Source organism: Pleurodeles waltl, chromosome 4_1, assembly GCF_031143425.1.
Source record: "Pleurodeles waltl isolate 20211129_DDA chromosome 4_1, aPleWal1.hap1.20221129, whole genome shotgun sequence".
NCBI classification, from domain to species: Eukaryota; Metazoa; Chordata; class Amphibia; order Caudata; family Salamandridae; genus Pleurodeles; species Pleurodeles waltl.
This window is the reverse complement of record NC_090442.1, coordinates 54,264,367-54,288,243: the sequence shown is the minus strand read 5'-3', so window position 1 is coordinate 54,288,243 and position 23,877 is coordinate 54,264,367. Positions and strand designations below refer to the sequence as shown.

The following is a 23,877-nucleotide window of genomic DNA, read 5'->3' as shown; positions in this document are numbered from 1 at the left end:
TTGTCATTTGCTTGGTTGTCCTGTCACTGTTGGATGTTTTCTTGCGCAGACTACTGTCTAATGGTGGGAAGGCCACGAGACACGTGACTTTTCTCTTTCCTTGTTAGCATAGTTTCCTGCCACTGTCTTGGTGTGCTGCCAGCCTTTGAGACACGTGTCTTGCCCATCTCAGCTCCACTGTGGCATGTTAGATATGTCTTTGAGCAGAGTCCCGGTCCCAGAGCTGCTGCCTTCTCTGCACTCTGGCTTGTAAGACTGCAGGCAAAGGCCCTCCCTGGCCCCTCAGCCAGATAGATACATTTACCTGCAGGGCTCAGCTTTGGTGAAAGATATTGGCGAGAGAGAGGAAAGGGGACGGCCCGTGGTGCACCCCCTATTTTGCATAGAACCACAGCCTCCTGGGAGGGCAGAGACATGAGGGTTCTCAGGGAAAGCCCTCCCAGGAGTGTTGAAGGGCAGGACGTGAAACACAGCAATCCCGGAATGGCCTGGTCTAAGATGCCTGTGCAATAGGCCTGGCCCTAGGCTTCCGGGGCTCTTCCTCGGCAGAGGCCCCAGTGGTATGAGCCCGACCAGGGCTGTGCCCGACCAGGGCTGTAGGGCGCGTTGGGAGCGCGTTAGGGACGCGAAAGAGGGCGCAGGGCGCAGAACTCTGCCCGTTTCTCCCCAGGATTTTGGGGAGGACAGGGAATCTGGCCAGGTCAGTGACTAGGCTTTCCCAGAAGGAAAGTCCAGTGACAGTGGCATGTTGTGAAACACAAGATTGCTGGTGGTCTGGAGGGTGCTTTCTGTCAGCCACTTCTCCCGGGAGCAGCCAGAGAGCAGGCTGATGTCGTGCTCTGTCAAGCACAACACTGGCCCCAAACCACTGTCCTTAGCAAAAGCAGACACATTCATAGTTTCAGTCTCCTGCATCTGATTCCTGCCATCAGCATGTGAACGTTTGGCAGTCCAAGGCTTGCCATGCAAAATTTGTTCATAGGTGTCCCATGCGAATGCATGGGCCTCATCACTACTGTCTACGGCAGGGCTCTCTGCTCAGCCTATGTAAGTGAAGCATTGGTGGTTCAGTGGTAGAATTCTCGCCTGCCACGTGGGAGGCCCGGGTTCGATTCCCGGCCAATGCAAAGCACCCTTCTTTTGGCTTTGCTTTAGAAGTCAGAGATATAGACTTGGTGGGGAAAAAAATGTCAAAGAGTGACCCCGACGTGATTTGAACATGCAACCTTCTGATCTGGAGTCAGACGCGCTACTGTTGCGCCACGAGGTCCTGGTGCATGCAGTTCTCAGCCCCGGATCATGAAATGCTTCTGTGCCTTTTATTGGCCCTCAGTACGCCTGTGGTTAAAGTAGAAGGCTTGGTGGCCCGTTTCCAGTCCTATTGGTGGAAATGACTAGAGGTGAAGAGATGAGAGAAGATAGAAATGTTGAGATAGAGCATGTCACGCAGGCAAAGCGAGAGCTCTAAGAGCAAAGCCAGACAGCTGTGTTTTAATTCAGGACTTGATGTAGGCAAAAGCATACGTCCCTGGGTGGGCTTGAACCACCAACCTTTCGGTTAACAGCCGAACGCGCTAACCGATTGTGCCACAGAGACCAACCACCGCAGTGAGCGTGTTGGGACTCAATATATGTTTTTACCTTTGTGCTCCTGCCTGCAGCTCTAAGGTCCTGGCATAAGACAGGTAGGCTTAGACTCCATTGTGACATGTCTTACTTCTCTTAGAAGAAGGTTCTGAGTTGCCAGGCAGCTTATCTTCTGCCGGGCACACTTTCCTTTGCAGGCTTTCAGGTTGTGAATCCAGCACTGCTTAGGTGTCCATGTCAGACATGAGCAACACATTGAGCCCCACTGTGTGTTTTTTGTGGAGATACAACTCTCAGACTAGAGGGAGCAGGCGGGAAGTGGGTGAGACTCACACAGGGTGGGTGGGGCAGTTAAAGGATGTTATCTAATAGTGTAATCGAGGAGTTGGGTTTTTTGTGCACTACACTTTAACCAGCGATTCTTTCTAAAAGGAAATCCCAGGGCAGTACCCGCAATGAGTGGCATCCCCACACCCGAGGTTGCATTGTGGTAGCTGTTCCCTGAGCCCCTAGCCCCTGTCCCCATGTCGCCCTTTCTCCTCGTGTAACTCACCTCAGGTTCGGTGGCTCTGATACTTGCTGCTTCTGCGCGATCATCCCCATGATCTGGGCCTTTGTACGAAATGTCATGTAAGATGACTTTATTCAGCACAGCGTTTGTCATTTGCTTGGTTGTCCTGTCACTGTTGGATGTTTTCTTGCGCAGACTACTGTCTAATGGTGGGAAGGCCACGAGACACGTGACTTTTCTCTTTCCTTGTTAGCATAGTTTCCTGCCACTGTCTTGTTGTGCTGCCTGCCTGTGAGACACGTGTCTTGCCCATCTCAGCTCCACTGTGGCATGTTAGATATGTCTTTGAGCAGAGTCCCGGTCCCAGAGCTGCTGCCTTCTCTGCACTCTGGCTTGTAAGACTGCAGGCAAAGGCCCTCCCTGGCCCCTCAGCCAGATAGATACATTTACCTGCAGGGCTCAGCTTTGGTGAAAGATATTGGCGAGAGAGAGGAAAGGGGACGGCCCGTGGTGCACCCCCTATTTTCCAAAGAACCACAGCCTCCTGGGAGGGCAGAGACATGAGGGTTCTCAGGGAAAGCCCTCCCAGGAGAGTTGAAGGGCAGGACGTGAAACACAGCAATCCCGGAATGGCCTGGTCTAAGATGCCTGTGCAATAGGCCTGGCCCTAGGCTTCCGGGGCTCTTCCTCGGCAGAGGCCCCAGTGGTATGAGCCCGACCAGGGCTGTAGGGCGCGTTGGGAGCGCGTTAGGGACGCGAAAGAGGGCGCAGGGCGCAGAACTCTGCCCGTTTCTCCCCAGGATTTTGGGGAGGACATGGAATCTGGCCAGGTCAGTGAGTAGGCTTTCCCAGAAGGAAAGTCCAGTGACAGTGGCATGTTGTGAAACACAAGATTGCTGGTGGTCTGGAGGGTGCTTTCTGTCAGCCACTTCTCCCGGGAGCAGCCAGAGAGCAGGCTGATGTCGTGCTCTGTCAAGCACAACACTGGCCCCAAACCACTGTCCTTAGCAAAAGCAGAAACATTCATAGTTTCAGTCTCCTGCATCTGATTCCTGCCATCAGCATGTGAACGTTTGGCAGTCCAAGGCTTGCCATGCAAACTTTGTTCATAGGTGTCCCATGCGAATGCATGGGCCTCATCACTACTGTCTACGGCAGGGCTCTCTGCTCAGCCTATGTAAGTGAAGCATTGGTGGTTCAGTGGTAGAATTCTCGCCTGCCACGTGGGAGGCCTGGGTTCGATTCCCGGCCAATGCAAAGCGCCCTTCTTTTGGCTTTGCTTTAGAAGTCAGAGATATAGACTTGGTGGGGAAAAAAATCTCAAAGCGTGACCCCGACGTGATTTGAACACGCAACCTTCTGATCTGGAGTCAGACGCGCTACCGTTGCGCCACGAGGTCCCTGTGCATGCAGTTCTCAGCCCCGGATCAAGAAATGCTTCTGTGCCTTTTATTGGCCCTCAGTACGCCTGTGGTTAAAGTAGAAGGCTTGGTGGCCCGTTTCCAGTCCTATTGGTGGAAATGACTAGAGGTGAAGAGATGAGAGAAGATAGAAATGGTGAGATAGAGCATGTCACGCAGGCAAAGCGAGAGCTCTAAGAGCAAAGCCAGACAGCTGTGTTTTAATTCAGGACTTGATGTAGGCAAAAGCATACGTCCCTGGGTGGGCTTGAACCACCAACCTTTCGGTTAACAGCCGAACGCGCTAACCGATTGCACCACAGAGACCAACCACTGCAGTGAGCGTGTTGGGACTCTATATATATTTTTACCTTTGTGCTCCTGCCTGCAGCTCTAAGGTCCTGGCATAAGACAGGTAGGCTTAGACTCCATTGTGACATGTCTTACTTCTCTTAGAAGAAGGTTCTGAGTTGCCAGGCAGCTTATCCTCTGCCGGGCACACTTTCCTTTGCAGGCTTTCAGGTTGTGAATCCAGCACTGCTTAGGTGTCCATGTCAGACATGAGCAGCTCATTGAGCCCCACTGTGTGTTTTTTGTGGAGATACAACTCTCAGACTAGAGGGAGCAGGCGGGAAGTGGGTGAGACTCACACAGGGTGGGTGGGGCAGTTAAAGGATGTTATCTAATAGTGTAATCGAGGAGTTGGGTTTTTTGTGCACTACACTTTAACCAGCGATTCTTTCTAAAAGGAAATCCCAGGGCAGTACCCGCAATGAGTGGCATCCCCACACCCGAGGTTGCATTGTGGTAGCTGTTCCCTGAGCCCATAGCCCCTGTCCCCATGTCGCCCTTTCTCCTCGTGTAACTCACCCCAGGTTCGGTGGCTCTGATACTTGCTGCTTCTGCTGCGCGATCATCCCCATGATCTGGGCCTTTGTACGAAATGTCATGTAAGATGACTTTATTCAGCACGGCGTTTGTCATTTGCTTGGTTGTCCTGTCACTGTTGGATGTTTTCTTGCGCAGACTACTGTCTAATGGTGGGAAGGCCACGAGACACGTGACTTTTCTCTTTCCTTGTTAGCATAGTTTCCTGCCACTGTCTTGGTGTGCTGCCAGCCTTTGAGACACGTGTCTTGCCCATCTCAGCTCCACTGTGGCATGTTAGATATGTCTTTGAGCAGAGTCCCGGTCCCAGAGCTGCTGCCTTCTCTGCACTCTGGCTTGTAAGACTGCAGGCAAAGGCCCTCCCTGGCCCCTCAGCCAGATAGATACATTTACCTGCAGGGCTCAGCTTTGGTGAAAGATATTGGCGAGAGAGAGGAAAGGGGACGGCCCGTGGTGCACCCCCTATTTTGCATAGAACCACAGCCTCCTGGGAGGGCAGAGACATGAGGGTTCTCAGGGAAAGCCCTCCCAGGAGTGTTGAAGGGCAGGACGTGAAACACAGCAATCCCGGAATGGCCTGGTCTAAGATGCCTGTGCAATAGGCCTGGCCCTAGGCTTCCGGGGCTCTTCCTCGGCAGAGGCCCCAGTGGTATGAGCCCGACCAGGGCTGTGCCCGACCAGGGCTGTAGGGCGCGTTGGGAGCACGTTAGGGACGCGAAAGAGGGCGCAGGGCGCAGAACTCTGCCCGTTTCTCCCCAGGATTTTGGGGAGGACAGGGAATCTGGCCAGGTCAGTGACTAGGCTTTCCCAGAAGGAAAGTCCAGTGACAGTGGCATGTTGTGAAACACAAGATTGCTGGTGGTCTGGAGGGTGCTTTCTGTCAGCCACTTCTCCCGGGAGCAGCCAGAGAGCAGGCTGATGTCGTGCTCTGTCAAGCACAACACTGGCCCCAAACCACTGTCCTTAGCAAAAGCAGACACATTCATAGTTTCAGTCTCCTGCATCTGATTCCTGCCATCAGCATGTGAACGTTTGGCAGTCCAAGGCTTGCCATGCAAAATTTGTTCATAGGTGTCCCATGCGAATGCATGGGCCTCATCACTACTGTCTACGGCAGGGCTCTCTGCTCAGCCTATGTAAGTGAAGCATTGGTGGTTCAGTGGTAGAATTCTCGCCTGCCACGTGGGAGGCCCGGGTTCGATTCCCGGCCAATGCAAAGCACCCTTCTTTTGGCTTTGCTTTAGAAGTCAGAGATATAGACTTGGTGGGGAAAAAAATGTCAAAGAGTGACCCCGACGTGATTTGAACATGCAACCTTCTGATCTGGAGTCAGACGCGCTACTGTTGCGCCACGAGGTCCTGGTGCATGCAGTTCTCAGCCCCGGATCATGAAATGCTTCTGTGCCTTTTATTGGCCCTCAGTACGCCTGTGGTTAAAGTAGAAGGCTTGGTGGCCCGTTTCCAGTCCTATTGGTGGAAATGACTAGAGGTGAAGAGATGAGAGAAGATAGAAATGTTGAGATAGAGCATGTCACGCAGGCAAAGCGAGAGCTCTAAGAGCAAAGCCAGACAGCTGTGTTTTAATTCAGGACTTGATGTAGGCAAAAGCATACGTCCCTGGGTGGGCTTGAACCACCAACCTTTCGGTTAACAGCCGAACGCGCTAACCGATTGCGCCACAGAGACCAACCACCGCAGTGAGCGTGTTGGGACTCAATATATGTTTTTACCTTTGTGCTCCTGCCTGCAGCTCTAAGGTCCTGGCATAAGACAGGTAGGCTTAGACTCCATTGTGACATGTCTTACTTCTCTTAGAAGAAGGTTCTGAGTTGCCAGGCAGCTTATCTTCTGCCGGGCACACTTTCCTTTGCAGGCTTTCAGGTTGTGAATCCAGCACTGCTTAGGTGTCCATGTCAGACATGAGCAGCTCATTGAGCCCCACTGTGTGTTTTTTGTGGAGATACAACTCTCAGACTAGAGGGAGCAGGCGGGAAGTGGGTGAGACTCACACAGGGTGGGTGGGGCAGTTAAAGGATGTTATCTAATAGTGTAATCGAGGAGTTGGGTTTTTTGTGCACTACACTTTAACCAGCGATTCTTTCTAAAAGGAAATCCCAGGGCAGTACCCGCAATGAGTGGCATCCCCACACCCGAGGTTGCATTGTGGTAGCTGTTCCCTGAGCCCCTAGCCCCTGTCCCCATGTCGCCCTTTCTCCTCGTGTAACTCACCTCAGGTTCGGTGGCTCTGATACTTGCTGCTTCTGCGCGATCATCCCCATGATCTGGGCCTTTGTACGAAATTTCATGTAAGATGACTTTATTCAGCACAGCGTTTGTCATTTGCTTGGTTGTCCTGTCACTGTTGGATGTTTTCTTGCGCAGACTACTGTCTAATGGTGGGAAGGCCACGAGACACGTGACTTTTCTCTTTCCTTGTTAGCATAGTTTCCTGCCACTGTCTTGTTGTGCTGCCTGCCTGTGAGACACGTGTCTTGCCCATCTCAGCTCCACTGTGGCATGTTAGATATGTCTTTGAGCAGAGTCCCGGTCCCAGAGCTGCTGCCTTCTCTGCACTCTGGCTTGTAAGACTGCAGGCAAAGGCCCTCCCTGGCCCCTCAGCCAGATAGATACATTTACCTGCAGGGCTCAGCTTTGGTGAAAGATATTGGCGAGAGAGAGGAAAGGGGACGGCCCGTGGTGCACCCCCTATTTTCCAAAGAACCACAGCCTCCTGGGAGGGCAGAGACATGAGGGTTCTCAGGGAAAGCCCTCCCAGGAGAGTTGAAGGGCAGGACGTGAAACACAGCAATCCCGGAATGGCCTGGTCTAAGATGCCTGTGCAATAGGCCTGGCCCTAGGCTTCCGGGGCTCTTCCTCGGCAGAGGCCCCAGTGGTATGAGCCCGACCAGGGCTGTAGGGCGCGTTGGGAGCGCGTTAGGGACGCGAAAGAGGGCGCAGGGCGCAGAACTCTGCCCGTTTCTCCCCAGGATTTTGGGGAGGACATGGAATCTGGCCAGGTCAGTGAGTAGGCTTTCCCAGAAGGAAAGTCCAGTGACAGTGGCATGTTGTGAAACACAAGATTGCTGGTGGTCTGGAGGGTGCTTTCTGTCAGCCACTTCTCCCGGGAGCAGCCAGAGAGCAGGCTGATGTCGTGCTCTGTCAAGCACAACACTGGCCCCAAACCACTGTCCTTAGCAAAAGCAGAAACATTCATAGTTTCAGTCTCCTGCATCTGATTCCTGCCATCAGCATGTGAACGTTTGGCAGTCCAAGGCTTGCCATGCAAACTTTGTTCATAGGTGTCCCATGCGAATGCATGGGCCTCATCACTACTGTCTACGGCAGGGCTCTCTGCTCAGCCTATGTAAGTGAAGCATTGGTGGTTCAGTGGTAGAATTCTCGCCTGCCACGTGGGAGGCCTGGGTTCGATTCCCGGCCAATGCAAAGCGCCCTTCTTTTGGCTTTGCTTTAGAAGTCAGAGATATAGACTTGGTGGGGAAAAAAATCTCAAAGAGTGACCCCGACGTGATTTGAACACGCAACCTTCTGATCTGGAGTCAGACGCGCTACCGTTGCGCCACGAGGTCCCTGTGCATGCAGTTCTCAGCCCCGGATCAAGAAATGCTTCTGTGCCTTTTATTGGCCCTCAGTACGCCTGTGGTCAAAGTAGAAGGCTTGGTGGCCCGTTTCCAGTCCTATTGGTGGAAATGACTAGAGGTGAAGAGATGAGAGAAGATAGAAATGGTGAGATAGAGCATGTCACGCAGGCAAAGCGAGAGCTCTAAGAGCAAAGCCAGACAGCTGTGTTTTAATTCAGGACTTGATGTAGGCAAAAGCATACGTCCCTGGGTGGGCTTGAACCACCAACCTTTCGGTTAACAGCCGAACGCGCTAACCGATTGCACCACAGAGACCAACCACCGCAGTGAGCGTGTTGGGACTCTATATATATTTTTACCTTTGTGCTCCTGCCTGCAGCTCTAAGGTCCTGGCATAAGACAGGTAGGCTTAGACTCCATTGTGACATGTCTTACTTCTCTTAGAAGAAGGTTCTGAGTTGCCAGGCAGCTTATCCTCTGCCGGGCACACTTTCCTTTGCAGGCTTTCAGGTTGTGAATCCAGCACTGCTTAGGTGTCCATGTCAGACATGAGCAGCTCATTGAGCCCCACTGTGTGTTTTTTGTGGAGATACAACTCTCAGACTAGAGGGAGCAGGCGGGAAGTGGGTGAGACTCACACAGGGTGGGTGGGGCAGTTAAAGGATGTTATCTAATAGTGTAATCGAGGAGTTGGGTTTTTTGTGCACTACACTTTAACCAGCGATTCTTTCTAAAAGGAAATCCCAGGGCAGTACCCGCAATGAGTGGCATCCCCACACCCGAGGTTGCATTGTGGTAGCTGTTCCCTGAGCCCATAGCCCCTGTCCCCATGTCGCCCTTTCTCCTCGTGTAACTCACCCCAGGTTCGGTGGCTCTGATACTTGCTGCTTCTGCTGCGCGATCATCCCCATGATCTGGGCCTTTGTACGAAATGTCATGTAAGATGACTTTATTCAGCACGGCGTTTGTCATTTGCTTGGTTGTCCTGTCACTGTTGGATGTTTTCTTGCGCAGACTACTGTCTAATGGTGGGAAGGCCACGAGACACGTGACTTTTCTCTTTCCTTGTTAGCATAGTTTCCTGCCACTGTCTTGGTGTGCTGCCAGCCTTTGAGACACGTGTCTTGCCCATCTCAGCTCCACTGTGGCATGTTAGATATGTCTTTGAGCAGAGTCCCGGTCCCAGAGCTGCTGCCTTCTCTGCACTCTGGCTTGTAAGACTGCAGGCAAAGGCCCTCCCTGGCCCCTCAGCCAGATAGATACATTTACCTGCAGGGCTCAGCTTTGGTGAAAGATATTGGCGAGAGAGAGGAAAGGGGACGGCCCGTGGTGCACCCCCTATTTTGCATAGAACCACAGCCTCCTGGGAGGGCAGAGACATGAGGGTTCTCAGGGAAAGCCCTCCCAGGAGTGTTGAAGGGCAGGACGTGAAACACAGCAATCCCGGAATGGCCTGGTCTAAGATGCCTGTGCAATAGGCCTGGCCCTAGGCTTCCGGGGCTCTTCCTCGGCAGAGGCCCCAGTGGTATGAGCCCGACCAGGGCTGTGCCCGACCAGGGCTGTAGGGCGCGTTGGGAGCGCGTTAGGGACGCGAAAGAGGGCGCAGGGCGCAGAACTCTGCCCGTTTCTCCCCAGGATTTTGGGGAGGACTGGGAATCTGGCCAGGTCAGTGACTAGGCTTTCCCAGAAGGAAAGTCCAGTGACAGTGGCATGTTGTGAAACACAAGATTGCTGGTGATCTGGAGGGTGCTTTCTGTCAGCCACTTCTCCCGGGAGCAGCCAGAGAGCAGGCTGATGTCGTGCTCTGTCAAGCACAACACTGGCCCCAAACCACTGTCCTTAGCAAAAGCAGACACATTCATAGTTTCAGTCTCCTGCATCTGATTCCTGCCATCAGCATGTGAACGTTTGGCAGTCCAAGGCTTGCCATGCAAAATTTGTTCATAGGTGTCCCATGCGAATGCATGGGCCTCATCACTACTGTCTACGGCAGGGCTCTCTGCTCAGCCTATGTAAGTGAAGCATTGGTGGTTCAGTGGTAGAATTCTCGCCTGCCACGTGGGAGGCCCGGGTTCGATTCCCGGCCAATGCAAAGCACCCTTCTTTTGGCTTTGCTTTAGAAGTCAGAGATATAGACTTGGTGGGGAAAAAAATGTCAAAGAGTGACCCCGACGTGATTTGAACATGCAACCTTCTGATCTGGAGTCAGACGCGCTACTGTTGCGCCACGAGGTCCTGGTGCATGCAGTTCTCAGCCCCGGATCATGAAATGCTTCTGTGCCTTTTATTGGCCCTCAGTACGCCTGTGGTTAAAGTAGAAGGCTTGGTGGCCCGTTTCCAGTCCTATTGGTGGAAATGACTAGAGGTGAAGAGATGAGAGAAGATAGAAATGTTGAGATAGAGCATGTCACGCAGGCAAAGCGAGAGCTCTAAGAGCAAAGCCAGACAGCTGTGTTTTAATTCAGGACTTGATGTAGGCAAAAGCATACGTCCCTGGGTGGGCTTGAACCACCAACCTTTCGGTTAACAGCCGAACGCGCTAACCGATTGCGCCACAGAGACCAACCACCGCAGTGAGCGTGTTGGGACTCAATATATGTTTTTACCTTTGTGCTCCTGCCTGCAGCTCTAAGGTCCTGGCATAAGACAGGTAGGCTTAGACTCCATTGTGACATGTCTTACTTCTCTTAGAAGAAGGTTCTGAGTTGCCAGGCAGCTTATCTTCTGCCGGGCACACTTTCCTTTGCAGGCTTTCAGGTTGTGAATCCAGCACTGCTTAGGTGTCCATGTCAGACATGAGCAGCTCATTGAGCCCCACTGTGTGTTTTTTGTGGAGATACAACTCTCAGACTAGAGGGAGCAGGCGGGAAGTGGGTGAGACTCACACAGGGTGGGTGGGGCAGTTAAAGGATGTTATCTAATAGTGTAATCGAGGAGTTGGGTTTTTTGTGCACTACACTTTAACCAGCGATTCTTTCTAAAAGGAAATCCCAGGGCAGTACCCGCAATGAGTGGCATCCCCACACCCGAGGTTGCATTGTGGTAGCTGTTCCCTGAGCCCCTAGCCCCTGTCCCCATGTCGCCCTTTCTCCTCGTGTAACTCACCTCAGGTTCGGTGGCTCTGATACTTGCTGCTTCTGCGCGATCATCCCCATGATCTGGGCCTTTGTACGAAATGTCATGTAAGATGACTTTATTCAGCACAGCGTTTGTCATTTGCTTGGTTGTCCTGTCACTGTTGGATGTTTTCTTGCGCAGACTACTGTCTAATGGTGGGAAGGCCACGAGACACGTGACTTTTCTCTTTCCTTGTTAGCATAGTTTCCTGCCACTGTCTTGTTGTGCTGCCTGCCTGTGAGACACGTGTCTTGCCCATCTCAGCTCCACTGTGGCATGTTAGATATGTCTTTGAGCAGAGTCCCGGTCCCAGAGCTGCTGCCTTCTCTGCACTCTGGCTTGTAAGACTGCAGGCAAAGGCCCTCCCTGGCCCCTCAGCCAGATAGATACATTTACCTGCAGGGCTCAGCTTTGGTGAAAGATATTGGCGAGAGAGAGGAAAGGGGACGGCCCGTGGTGCACCCCCTATTTTCCAAAGAACCACAGCCTCCTGGGAGGGCAGAGACATGAGGGTTCTCAGGGAAAGCCCTCCCAGGAGAGTTGAAGGGCAGGACGTGAAACACAGCAATCCCGGAATGGCCTGGTCTAAGATGCCTGTGCAATAGGCCTGGCCCTAGGCTTCCGGGGCTCTTCCTCGGCAGAGGCCCCAGTGGTATGAGCCCGACCAGGGCTGTAGGGCGCGTTGGGAGCGCGTTAGGGACGCGAAAGAGGGCGCAGGGCGCAGAACTCTGCCCGTTTCTCCCCAGGATTTTGGGGAGGACATGGAATCTGGCCAGGTCAGTGAGTAGGCTTTCCCAGAAGGAAAGTCCAGTGACAGTGGCATGTTGTGAAACACAAGATTGCTGGTGGTCTGGAGGGTGCTTTCTGTCAGCCACTTCTCCCGGGAGCAGCCAGAGAGCAGGCTGATGTCGTGCTCTGTCAAGCACAACACTGGCCCCAAACCACTGTCCTTAGCAAAAGCAGAAACATTCATAGTTTCAGTCTCCTGCATCTGATTCCTGCCATCAGCATGTGAACGTTTGGCAGTCCAAGGCTTGCCATGCAAACTTTGTTCATAGGTGTCCCATGCGAATGCATGGGCCTCATCACTACTGTCTACGGCAGGGCTCTCTGCTCAGCCTATGTAAGTGAAGCATTGGTGGTTCAGTGGTAGAATTCTCGCCTGCCACGTGGGAGCCCTGGGTTCGATTCCCGGCCAATGCAAAGCGCCCTTCTTTTGGCTTTGCTTTAGAAGTCAGAGATATAGACTTGGTGGGGAAAAAAATCTCAAAGCGTGACCCCGATGTGATTTGAACACGCAACCTTCTGACCTGGAGTCAGACGCGCTACCGTTGCGCCACGAGGTCCCTGTGCATGCAGTTCTCAGCCCCGGATCAAGAAATGCTTCTGTGCCTTTTATTGGCCCTCAGTACGCCTGTGGTTAAAGTAGAAGGCTTGGTGGCCCGTTTCCAGTCCTATTGGTGGAAATGACTAGAGGTGAAGAGATGAGAGAAGATAGAAATGGTGAGATAGAGCATGTCACGCAGGCAAAGCGAGAGCTCTAAGAGCAAAGCCAGACAGCTGTGTTTTAATTCAGGACTTGATGTAGGCAAAAGCATACGTCCCTGGGTGGGCTTGAACCACCAACCTTTCGGTTAACAGCCGAACGCGCTAACCGATTGCACCACAGAGACCAACCACCGCAGTGAGCGTGTTGGGACTCTATATATATTTTTACCTTTGTGCTCCTGCCTGCAGCTCTAAGGTCCTGGCATAAGACAGGTAGGCTTAGACTCCATTGTGACATGTCTTACTTCTCTTAGAAGAAGGTTCTGAGTTGCCAGGCAGCTTATCCTCTGCCGGGCACACTTTCCTTTGCAGGCTTTCAGGTTGTGAATCCAGCACTGCTTAGGTGTCCATGTCAGACATGAGCAGCTCATTGAGCCCCACTGTGTGTTTTTTGTGGAGATACAACTCTCAGACTAGAGGGAGCAGGCGGGAAGTGGGTGAGACTCACACAGGGTGGGTGGGGCAGTTAAAGGATGTTATCTAATAGTGTAATCGAGGAGTTGGGTTTTTTGTGCACTACACTTTAACCAGCGATTCTTTCTAAAAGGAAATCCCAGGGCAGTACCCGCAATGAGTGGCATCCCCACACCCGAGGTTGCATTGTGGTAGCTGTTCCCTGAGCCCATAGCCCCTGTCCCCATGTCGCCCTTTCTCCTCGTGTAACTCACCCCAGGTTCGGTGGCTCTGATACTTGCTGCTTCTGCTGCGCGATCATCCCCATGATCTGGGCCTTTGTACGAAATGTCATGTAAGATGACTTTATTCAGCACGGCGTTTGTCATTTGCTTGGTTGTCCTGTCACTGTTGGATGTTTTCTTGCGCAGACTACTGTCTAATGGTGGGAAGGCCACGAGACACGTGACTTTTCTCTTTCCTTGTTAGCATAGTTTCCTGCCACTGTCTTGGTGTGCTGCCAGCCTTTGAGACACGTGTCTTGCCCATCTCAGCTCCACTGTGGCATGTTAGATATGTCTTTGAGCAGAGTCCCGGTCCCAGAGCTGCTGCCTTCTCTGCACTCTGGCTTGTAAGACTGCAGGCAAAGGCCCTCCCTGGCCCCTCAGCCAGATAGATACATTTACCTGCAGGGCTCAGCTTTGGTGAAAGATATTGGCGAGAGAGAGGAAAGGGGACGGCCCGTGGTGCACCCCCTATTTTGCATAGAACCACAGCCTCCTGGGAGGGCAGAGACATGAGGGTTCTCAGGGAAAGCCCTCCCAGGAGTGTTGAAGGGCAGGACGTGAAACACAGCAATCCCGGAATGGCCTGGTCTAAGATGCCTGTGCAATAGGCCTGGCCCTAGGCTTCCGGGGCTCTTCCTCGGCAGAGGCCCCAGTGGTATGAGCCCGACCAGGGCTGTGCCCGACCAGGGCTGTAGGGCGCGTTGGGAGCGCGTTAGGGACGCGAAAGAGGGCGCAGGGCGCAGAACTCTGCCCGTTTCTCCCCAGGATTTTGGGGAGGACAGGGAATCTGGCCAGGTCAGTGACTAGGCTTTCCCAGAAGGAAAGTCCAGTGACAGTGGCATGTTGTGAAACACAAGATTGCTGGTGGTCTGGAGGGTGCTTTCTGTCAGCCACTTCTCCCGGGAGCAGCCAGAGAGCAGGCTGATGTCGTGCTCTGTCAAGCACAACACTGGCCCCAAACCACTGTCCTTAGCAAAAGCAGACACATTCATAGTTTCAGTATCCTGCATCTGATTCCTGCCATCAGCATGTGAACGTTTGGCAGTCCAAGGCTTGCCATGCAAAATTTGTTCATAGGTGTCCCATGCGAATGCATGGGCCTCATCACTACTGTCTACGGCAGGGCTCTCTGCTCAGCCTATGTAAGTGAAGCATTGGTGGTTCAGTGGTAGAATTCCCGCCTGCCACGTGGGAGGCCCGGGTTCGATTCCCGGCCAATGCAAAGCACCCTTCTTTTGGCTTTGCTTTAGAAGTCAGAGATATAGACTTGGTGGGGAAAAAAATGTCAAAGAGTGACCCCGACGTGATTTGAACATGCAACCTTCTGATCTGGAGTCAGACGCGCTACTGTTGCGCCACGAGGTCCTGGTGCATGCAGTTCTCAGCCCCGGATCATGAAATGCTTCTGTGCCTTTTATTGGCCCTCAGTACGCCTGTGGTTAAAGTAGAAGGCTTGGTGGCCCGTTTCCAGTCCTATTGGTGGAAATGACTAGAGGTGAAGAGATGATAGAAGATAGAAATGTTGAGATAGAGCATGTCACGCAGGCAAAGCGAGAGCTCTAAGAGCAAAGCCAGACAGCTGTGTTTTAATTCAGGACTTGATGTAGGCAAAAGCATACGTCCCTGGGTGGGCTTGAACCACCAACCTTTCGGTTAACAGCCGAACGCGCTAACCGATTGCGCCACAGAGACCAACCACCGCAGTGAGCGTGTTGGGACTCAATATATGTTTTTACCTTTGTGCTCCTGCCTGCAGCTCTAAGGTCCTGGCATAAGACAGGTAGGCTTAGACTCCATTGTGACATGTCTTACTTCTCTTAGAAGAAGGTTCTGAGTTGCCAGGCAGCTTATCTTCTGCCGGGCACACTTTCCTTTGCAGGCTTTCAGGTTGTGAATCCAGCACTGCTTAGGTGTCCATGTCAGACATGAGCAGCTCATTGAGCCCCACTGTGTGTTTTTTGTGGAGATACAACTCTCAGACTAGAGGGAGCAGGCGGGAAGTGGGTGAGACTCACACAGGGTGGGTGGGGCAGTTAAAGGATGTTATCTAATAGTGTAATCGAGGAGTTGGGTTTTTTGTGCACTACACTTTAACCAGCGATTCTTTCTAAAAGGAAATCCCAGGGCAGTACCCGCAATGAGTGGCATCCCCACACCCGAGGTTGCATTGTGGTAGCTGTTCCCTGAGCCCCTAGCCCCTGTCCCCATGTCGCCCTTTCTCCTCGTGTAACTCACCTCAGGTTCGGTGGCTCTGATACTTGCTGCTTCTGCGCGATCATCCCCATGATCTGGGCCTTTGTACGAAATGTCATGTAAGATGACTTTATTCAGCACAGCGTTTGTCATTTGCTTGGTTGTCCTGTCACTGTTGGATGTTTTCTTGCGCAGACTACTGTCTAATGGTGGGAAGGCCACGAGACACGTGACTTTTCTCTTTCCTTGTTAGCATAGTTTCCTGCCACTGTCTTGTTGTGCTGCCTGCCTGTGAGACACGTGTCTTGCCCATCTCAGCTCCACTGTGGCATGTTAGATATGTCTTTGAGCAGAGTCCCGGTCCCAGAGCTGCTGCCTTCTCTGCACTCTGGCTTGTAAGACTGCAGGCAAAGGCCCTCCCTGGCCCCTCAGCCAGATAGATACATTTACCTGCAGGGCTCAGCTTTGGTGAAAGATATTGGCGAGAGAGAGGAAAGGGGACGGCCCGTGGTGCACCCCCTATTTTCCAAAGAACCACAGCCTCCTGGGAGGGCAGAGACATGAGGGTTCTCAGGGAAAGCCCTCCCAGGAGAGTTGAAGGGCAGGACGTGAAACACAGCAATCCCGGAATGGCCTGGTCTAAGATGCCTGTGCAATAGGCCTGGCCCTAGGCTTCCGGGGCTCTTCCTCGGCAGAGGCCCCAGTGGTATGAGCCCGACCAGGGCTGTAGGGCGCGATGGGAGCGCGTTAGGGACGCGAAAGAGGGCGCAGGGCGCAGAACTCTGCCCGTTTCTCCCCAGGATTTTGGGGAGGACATGGAATCTGGCCAGGTCAGTGAGTAGGCTTTCCCAGAAGGAAAGTCCAGTGACAGTGGCATGTTGTGAAACACAAGATTGCTGGTGGTCTGGAGGGTGCTTTCTGTCAGCCACTTCTCCCGGGAGCAGCCAGAGAGCAGGCTGATGTCGTGCTCTGTCAAGCACAACACTGGCCCCAAACCACTGTCCTTAGCAAAAGCAGAAACATTCATAGTTTCAGTCTCCTGCATCTGATTCCTGCCATCAGCATGTGAACGTTTGGCAGTCCAAGGCTTGCCATGCAAACTTTGTTCATAGGTGTCCCATGCGAATGCATGGGCCTCATCACTACTGTCTACGGCAGGGCTCTCTGCTCAGCCTATGTAAGTGAAGCATTGGTGGTTCAGTGGTAGAATTCTCGCCTGCCACGTGGGAGGCCTGGGTTCGATTCCCGGCCAATGCAAAGCGCCCTTCTTTTGGCTTTGCTTTAGAAGTCAGAGATATAGACTTGGTGGGGAAAAAAATCTCAAAGCGTGACCCCGACGTGATTTGAACACGCAACCTTCTGATCTGGAGTCAGACGCGCTACCGTTGCGCCACAAGGTCCCTGTGCATGCAGTTCTCAGCCCCGGATCAAGAAATGCTTCTGTGCCTTTTATTGGCCCTCAGTACGCCTGTGGTTAAAGTAGAAGGCTTGGTGGCCCGTTTCCAGTCCTATTGGTGGAAATGACTAGAGGTGAAGAGATGAGAGAAGATAGAAATGGTGAGATAGAGCATGTCACGCAGGCAAAGCGAGAGCTCTAAGAGCAAAGCCAGACAGCTGTGTTTTAATTCAGGACTTGATGTAGGCAAAAGCATACGTCCCTGGGTGGGCTTGAACCACCAACCTTTCGGTTAACAGCCGAACGCGCTAACCGATTGCACCACAGAGACCAACCACCGCAGTGAGCGTGTTGGGACTCTATATATATTTTTACCTTTGTGCTCCTGCCTGCAGCTCTAAGGTCCTGGCATAAGACAGGTAGGCTTAGACTCCATTGTGACATGTCTTACTTCTCTTAGAAGAAGGTTCTGAGTTGCCAGGCAGCTTATCCTCTGCCGGGCACACTTTCCTTTGCAGGCTTTCAGGTTGTGAATCCAGCACTGCTTAGGTGTCCATGTCAGACATGAGCAGCTCATTGAGCCCCACTGTGTGTTTTTTGTGGAGATACAACTCTCAGACTAGAGGGAGCAGGCGGGAAGTGGGTGAGACTCACACAGGGTGGGTGGGGCAGTTAAAGGATGTTATCTAATAGTGTAATCGAGGAGTTGGGTTTTTTGTGCACTACACTTTAACCAGCGATTCTTTCTAAAAGGAAATCCCAGGGCAGTACCCGCAATGAGTGGCATCCCCACACCCGAGGTTGCATTGTGGTAGCTGTTCCCTGAGCCCATAGCCCCTGTCCCCATGTCGCCCTTTCTCCTCGTGTAACTCACCCCAGGTTCGGTGGCTCTGATACTTGCTGCTTCTGCTGCGCGATCATCCCCATGATCTGGGCCTTTGTACGAAATGTCATGTAAGATGACTTTATTCAGCACGGCGTTTGTCATTTGCTTGGTTGTCCTGTCACTGTTGGATGTTTTCTTGCGCAGACTACTGTCTAATGGTGGGAAGGCCACGAGACACGTGACTTTTCTCTTTCCTTGTTAGCATAGTTTCCTGCCACTGTCTTGGTGTGCTGCCAGCCTTTGAGACACGTGTCTTGCCCATCTCAGCTCCACTGTGGCATGTTAGATATGTCTTTGAGCAGAGTCCCGGTCCCAGAGCTGCTGCCTTCTCTGCACTCTGGCTTGTAAGACTGCAGGCAAAGGCCCTCCCTGGCCCCTCAGCCAGATAGATACATTTACCTGCAGGGCTCAGCTTTGGTGAAAGATATTGGCGAGAGAGAGGAAAGGGGACGGCCCGTGGTGCACCCCCTATTTTGCATAGAACCACAGCCTCCTGGGAGGGCAGAGACATGAGGGTTCTCAGGGAAAGCCCTCCCAGGAGTGTTGAAGGGCAGGACGTGAAACACAGCAATCCCGGAATGGCCTGGTCTAAGATGCCTGTGCAATAGGCCTGGCCCTAGGCTTCCGGGGCTCTTCCTCGGCAGAGGCCCCAGTGGTATGAGCCCGACCAGGGCTGTGCCCGACCAGGGCTGTAGGGCGCGTTGGGAGCGCGTTAGGGACGCGAAAGAGGGCGCAGGGCGCAGAACTCTGCCCGTTTCTCCCCAGGATTTTGGGGAGGACAGGGAATCTGGCCAGGTCAGTGACTAGGCTTTCCCAGAAGGAAAGTCCAGTGACAGTGGCATGTTGTGAAACACAAGATTGCTGGTGGTCTGGAGGGTGCTTTCTGTCAGCCACTTCTCCCGGGAGCAGCCAGAGAGCAGGCTGATGTCGTGCTCTGTCAAGCACAACACTGGCCCCAAACCACTGTCCTTAGCAAAAGCAGACACATTCATAGTTTCAGTCTCCTGCATCTGATTCCTGCCATCAGCATGTGAACGTTTGGCAGTCCAAGGCTTGCCATGCAAAATTTGTTCATAGGTGTCCCATGCGAATGCATGGGCCTCATCACTACTGTCTACGGCAGGGCTCTCTGCTCAGCCTATGTAAGTGAAGCATTGGTGGTTCAGTGGTAGAATTCTCGCCTGCCACGTGGGAGGCCCGGGTTCGATTCCCGGCCAATGCAAAGCACCCTTCTTTTGGCTTTGCTTTAGAAGTCAGAGATATAGACTTGGTGGGGAAAAAAATGTCAAAGAGTGACCCCGACGTGATTTGAACATGCAACCTTCTGATCTGGAGTCAGACGCGCTACTGTTGCGCCACGAGGTCCTGGTGCATGCAGTTCTCAGCCCCGGATCATGAAATGCTTCTGTGCCTTTTATTGGCCCTCAGTACGCCTGTGGTTAAAGTAGAAGGCTTGGTGGCCCGTTTCCAGTCCTATTGGTGGAAATGACTAGAGGTGAAGAGATGATAGAAGATAGAAATGTTGAGATAGAGCATGTCACGCAGGCAAAGCGAGAGCTCTAAGAGCAAAGCCAGACAGCTGTGTTTTAATTCAGGACTTGATGTAGGCAAAAGCATACGTCCCTGGGTGGGCTTGAACCACCAACCTTTCGGTTAACAGCCGAACGCGCTAACCGATTGCGCCACAGAGACCAACCACCGCAGTGAGCGTGTTGGGACTCAATATATGTTTTTACCTTTGTGCTCCTGCCTGCAGCTCTAAGGTCCTGGCATAAGACAGGTAGGCTTAGACTCCATTGTGACATGTCTTACTTCTCTTAGAAGAAGGTTCTGAGTTGCCAGGCAGCTTATCTTCTGCCGGGCACACTTTCCTTTGCAGGCTTTCAGGTTGTGAATCCAGCACTGCTTAGGTGTCCATGTCAGACATGAGCAGCTCATTGAGCCCCACTGTGTGTTTTTTGTGGAGATACAACTCTCAGACTAGAGGGAGCAGGCGGGAAGTGGGTGAGACTCACACAGGGTGGGTGGGGCAGTTAAAGGATGTTATCTAATAGTGTAATCGAGGAGTTGGGTTTTTTGTGCACTACACTTTAACCAGCGATTCTTTCTAAAAGGAAATCCCAGGGCAGTACCCGCAATGAGTGGCATCCCCACACCCGAGGTTGCATTGTGGTAGCTGTTCCCTGAGCCCCTAGCCCCTGTCCCCATGTCGCCCTTTCTCCTCGTGTAACTCACCTCAGGTTCGGTGGCTCTGATACTTGCTGCTTCTGCGCGATCATCCCCATGATCTGGGCCTTTGTACGAAATGTCATGTAAGATGACTTTATTCAGCACAGCGTTTGTCATTTGCTTGGTTGTCCTGTCACTGTTGGATGTTTTCTTGCGCAGACTACTGTCTAATGGTGGGAAGGCCACGAGACACGTGACTTTTCTCTTTCCTTGTTAGCATAGTTTCCTGCCACTGTCTTGTTGTGCTGCCTGCCTGTGAGACACGTGTCTTGCCCATCTCAGCTCCACTGTGGCATGTTAGATATGTCTTTGAGCAGAGTCCCGTCCCAGAGCTGCTGCCTTCTCTGCACTCTGGCTTGTAAGACTGCAGGCAAAGGCCCTCCCTGGCCCCTCAGCCAGATAGATACATTTACCTGCAGGGCTCAGCTTTGGTGAAAGATATTGGCGAGAGAGAGGAAAGGGGACGGCCCGTGGTGCACCCCCTATTTTCCAAAGAACCACAGCCTCCTGGGAGGGCAGAGACATGAGGGTTCTCAGGGAAAGCCCTCCCAGGAGAGTTGAAGGGCAGGACGTGAAACACAGCAATCCCGGAATGGCCTGGTCTAAGATGCCTGTGCAATAGGCCTGGCCCTAGGCTTCCGGGGCTCTTCCTCGGCAGAGGCCCCAGTGGTATGAGCCCGACCAGGGCTGTAGGGCGCGTTGGGAGCGCGTTAGGGACGCGAAAGAGGGCGCAGGGCGCAGAACTCTGCCCGTTTCTCCCCAGGATTTTGGGGAGGACATGGAATCTGGCCAGGTCAGTGAGTAGGCTTTCCCAGAAGGAAAGTCCAGTGACAGTGGCATGTTGTGAAACACAAGATTGCTGGTGGTCTGGAGGGTGCTTTCTGTCAGCCACTTCTCCCGGGAGCAGCCAGAGAGCAGGCTGATGTCGTGCTCTGTCAAGCACAACACTGGCCCCAAACCACTGTCCTTAGCAAAAGCAGAAACATTCATAGTTTCAGTCTCCTGCATCTGATTCCTGCCATCAGCATGTGAACGTTTGGCAGTCCAAGGCTTGCCATGCAAACTTTGTTCATAGGTGTCCCATGCGAATGCATGGGCCTCATCACTACTGTCTACGGCAGGGCTCTCTGCTCAGCCTATGTAAGTGAAGCATTGGTGGTTCAGTGGTAGAATTCTCGCCTGCCACGTGGGAGGCCTGGGTTCGATTCCCGGCCAATGCAAAGCGCCCTTCTTTTGGCTTTGCTTTAGAAGTCAGAGATATAGACTTGGTGGGGAAAAAAATCTCAAAGCGTGACCCCGACGTGATTTGAACACGCAACCTTCTGATCTGGAGTCAGACGCGCTACCGTTGCGCCACGAGGTCCCTGTGCATGCAGTTCTCAGCCCCGGATCAAGAAATGCTTCTGTGCCTTTTATTGGCCCTCAGTACGCCTGTGGTTAAAGTAGAAGGCTTGGTGGCCCGTTTCCAGTCCTATTGGTGGAAATGACTAGAGGTGAAGAGATGAGAGAAGATAGAAATGGTGAGATAGAGCATGTCACGCAGGCAAAGCGAGAGCTCTAAGAGCAAAGCCAGACAGCTGTGTTTTAATTCAGGACTTGATGTAGGCAAAAGCATACGTCCCTGGGTGGGCTTGAACCACCAACCTTTCGGTTAACAGCCGAACGCGCTAACCGATTGCACCACAGAGACCAACCACCGCAGTGAGCGTGTTGGGACTCTATATATATTTTTACCTTTGTGCTCCTGCCTGCAGCTCTAAGGTCCTGGCATAAGACAGGTAGGCTTAGACTCCATTGTGACATGTCTTACTTCTCTTAGAAGAAGGTTCTGAGTTGCCAGGCAGCTTATCCTCTGCCGGGCACACTTTCCTTTGCAGGCTTTCAGGTTGTGAATCCAGCACTGCTTAGGTGTCCATGTCAGACATGAGCAGCTCATTGAGCCCCACTGTGTGTTTTTTGTGGAGATACAACTCTCAGACTAGAGGGAGCAGGCGGGAAGTGGGTGAGACTCACACAGGGTGGGTGGGGCAGTTAAAGGATGTTATCTAATAGTGTAATCGAGGAGTTGGGTTTTTTGTGCACTACACTTTAACCAGCGATTCTTTCTAAAAGGAAATCCCAGGGCAGTACCCGCAATGAGTGGCATCCCCACACCCGAGGTTGCATTGTGGTAGCTGTTCCCTGAGCCCATAGCCCCTGTCCCCATGTCGCCCTTTCTCCTCGTGTAACTCACCCCAGGTTCGGTGGCTCTGATACTTGCTGCTTCTGCTGCGCGATCATCCCCATGATCTGGGCCTTTGTACGAAATGTCATGTAAGATGACTTTATTCAGCACGGCGTTTGTCATTTGCTTGGTTGTCCTGTCACTGTTGGATGTTTTCTTGCGCAGACTACTGTCTAATGGTGGGAAGGCCACGAGACACGTGACTTTTCTCTTTCCTTGTTAGCATAGTTTCCTGCCACTGTCTTGGTGTGCTGCCAGCCTTTGAGACACGTGTCTTGCCCATCTCAGCTCCACTGTGGCATGTTAGATATGTCTTTGAGCAGAGTCCCGGTCCCAGAGCTGCTGCCTTCTCTGCACTCTGGCTTGTAAGACTGCAGGCAAAGGCCCTCCCTGGCCCCTCAGCCAGATAGATACATTTACCTGCAGGGCTCAGCTTTGGTGAAAGATATTGGCGAGAGAGAGGAAAGGGGACGGCCCGTGGTGCACCCCCTATTTTGCATAGAACCACAGCCTCCTGGGAGGGCAGAGACATGAGGGTTCTCAGGGAAAGCCCTCCCAGGAGTGTTGAAGGGCAGGACGTGAAACACAGCAATCCCGGAATGGCCTGGTCTAAGATGCCTGTGCAATAGGCCTGGCCCTAGGCTTCCGGGGCTCTTCCTCGGCAGAGGCCCCAGTGGTATGAGCCCGACCAGGGCTGTGCCCGACCAGGGCTGTAGGGCGCGTTGGGAGCGCGTTAGGGACGCGAAAGAGGGCGCAGGGCGCAGAACTCTGCCCGTTTCTCCCCAGGATTTTGGGGAGGACAGGGAATCTGGCCAGGTCAGTGACTAGGCTTTCCCAGAAGGAAAGTCCAGTGACAGTGGCATGTTGTGAAACACAAGATTGCTGGTGGTCTGGAGGGTGCTTTCTGTCAGCCACTTCTCCCGGGAGCAGCCAGAGAGCAGGCTGATGTCGTGCTCTGTCAAGCACAACACTGGCCCCAAACCACTGTCCTTAGCAAAAGCAGACACATTCATAGTTTCAGTCTCCTGCATCTGATTCCTGCCATCAGCATGTGAACGTTTGGCAGTCCAAGGCTTGCCATGCAAAATTTGTTCATAGGTGTCCCATGCGAATGCATGGGCCTCATCACTACTGTCTACGGCAGGGCTCTCTGCTCAGCCTATGTAAGTGAAGCATTGGTGGTTCAGTGGTAGAATTCTCGCCTGCCATGTGGGAGGCCCGGGTTCGATTCCCGGCCAATGCAAAGCACCCTTCTTTTGGCTTTGCTTTAGAAGTCAGAGATATAGACTTGGTGGGGAAAAAAATGTCAAAGAGTGACCCCGACGTGATTTGAACATGCAACCTTCTGATCTGGAGTCAGACGCGCTACTGTTGCGCCACGAGGTCCTGGTGCATGCAGTTCTCAGCCCCGGATCATGAAATGCTTCTGTGCCTTTTATTGGCCCTCAGTACGCCTGTGGTTAAAGTAGAAGGCTTGGTGGCCCGTTTCCAGTCCTATTGGTGGAAATGACTAGAGGTGAAGAGATGAGAGAAGATAGAAATGTTGAGATAGAGCATGTCACGCAGGCAAAGCGAGAGCTCTAAGAGCAAAGCCAGACAGCTGTGTTTTAATTCAGGAC

General features: G+C 52.7%; 7 non-coding genes across 7 annotated transcripts; all 7 read right to left on the bottom strand.

Moving 5' to 3' along the window:
* Window positions 1-3,426: 3,426 nt before the first annotated feature.
* Window positions 3,427-3,498, bottom strand: TRNAW-CCA (transfer RNA tryptophan (anticodon CCA)). Its single transcript has one exon. It is a non-coding gene; the product is annotated as a tRNA-Trp (tRNA).
* A 2,500-nt stretch (window positions 3,499-5,998) lies between these two features.
* Window positions 5,999-6,072, bottom strand: TRNAN-GUU (transfer RNA asparagine (anticodon GUU)). The gene has a single exon. It is a non-coding gene; the product is annotated as a tRNA-Asn (tRNA).
* A 1,829-nt stretch (window positions 6,073-7,901) lies between these two features.
* On the bottom strand, window positions 7,902-7,973 carry TRNAW-CCA (transfer RNA tryptophan (anticodon CCA)). Its single transcript has one exon. It is a non-coding gene; the product is annotated as a tRNA-Trp (tRNA).
* Window positions 7,974-10,473: 2,500 nt separating this feature from the next.
* TRNAN-GUU (transfer RNA asparagine (anticodon GUU)) lies at window positions 10,474-10,547 on the bottom strand. Its single transcript has one exon. It is a non-coding gene; the product is annotated as a tRNA-Asn (tRNA).
* A 4,401-nt stretch (window positions 10,548-14,948) lies between these two features.
* TRNAN-GUU (transfer RNA asparagine (anticodon GUU)) lies at window positions 14,949-15,022 on the bottom strand. The gene has a single exon. It is a non-coding gene; the product is annotated as a tRNA-Asn (tRNA).
* A 4,401-nt stretch (window positions 15,023-19,423) lies between these two features.
* Window positions 19,424-19,497, bottom strand: TRNAN-GUU (transfer RNA asparagine (anticodon GUU)). Its single transcript has one exon. It is a non-coding gene; the product is annotated as a tRNA-Asn (tRNA).
* Window positions 19,498-21,325: 1,828 nt separating this feature from the next.
* Window positions 21,326-21,397, bottom strand: TRNAW-CCA (transfer RNA tryptophan (anticodon CCA)). Its single transcript has one exon. It is a non-coding gene; the product is annotated as a tRNA-Trp (tRNA).
* Window positions 21,398-23,877: the final 2,480 nt, after the last annotated feature.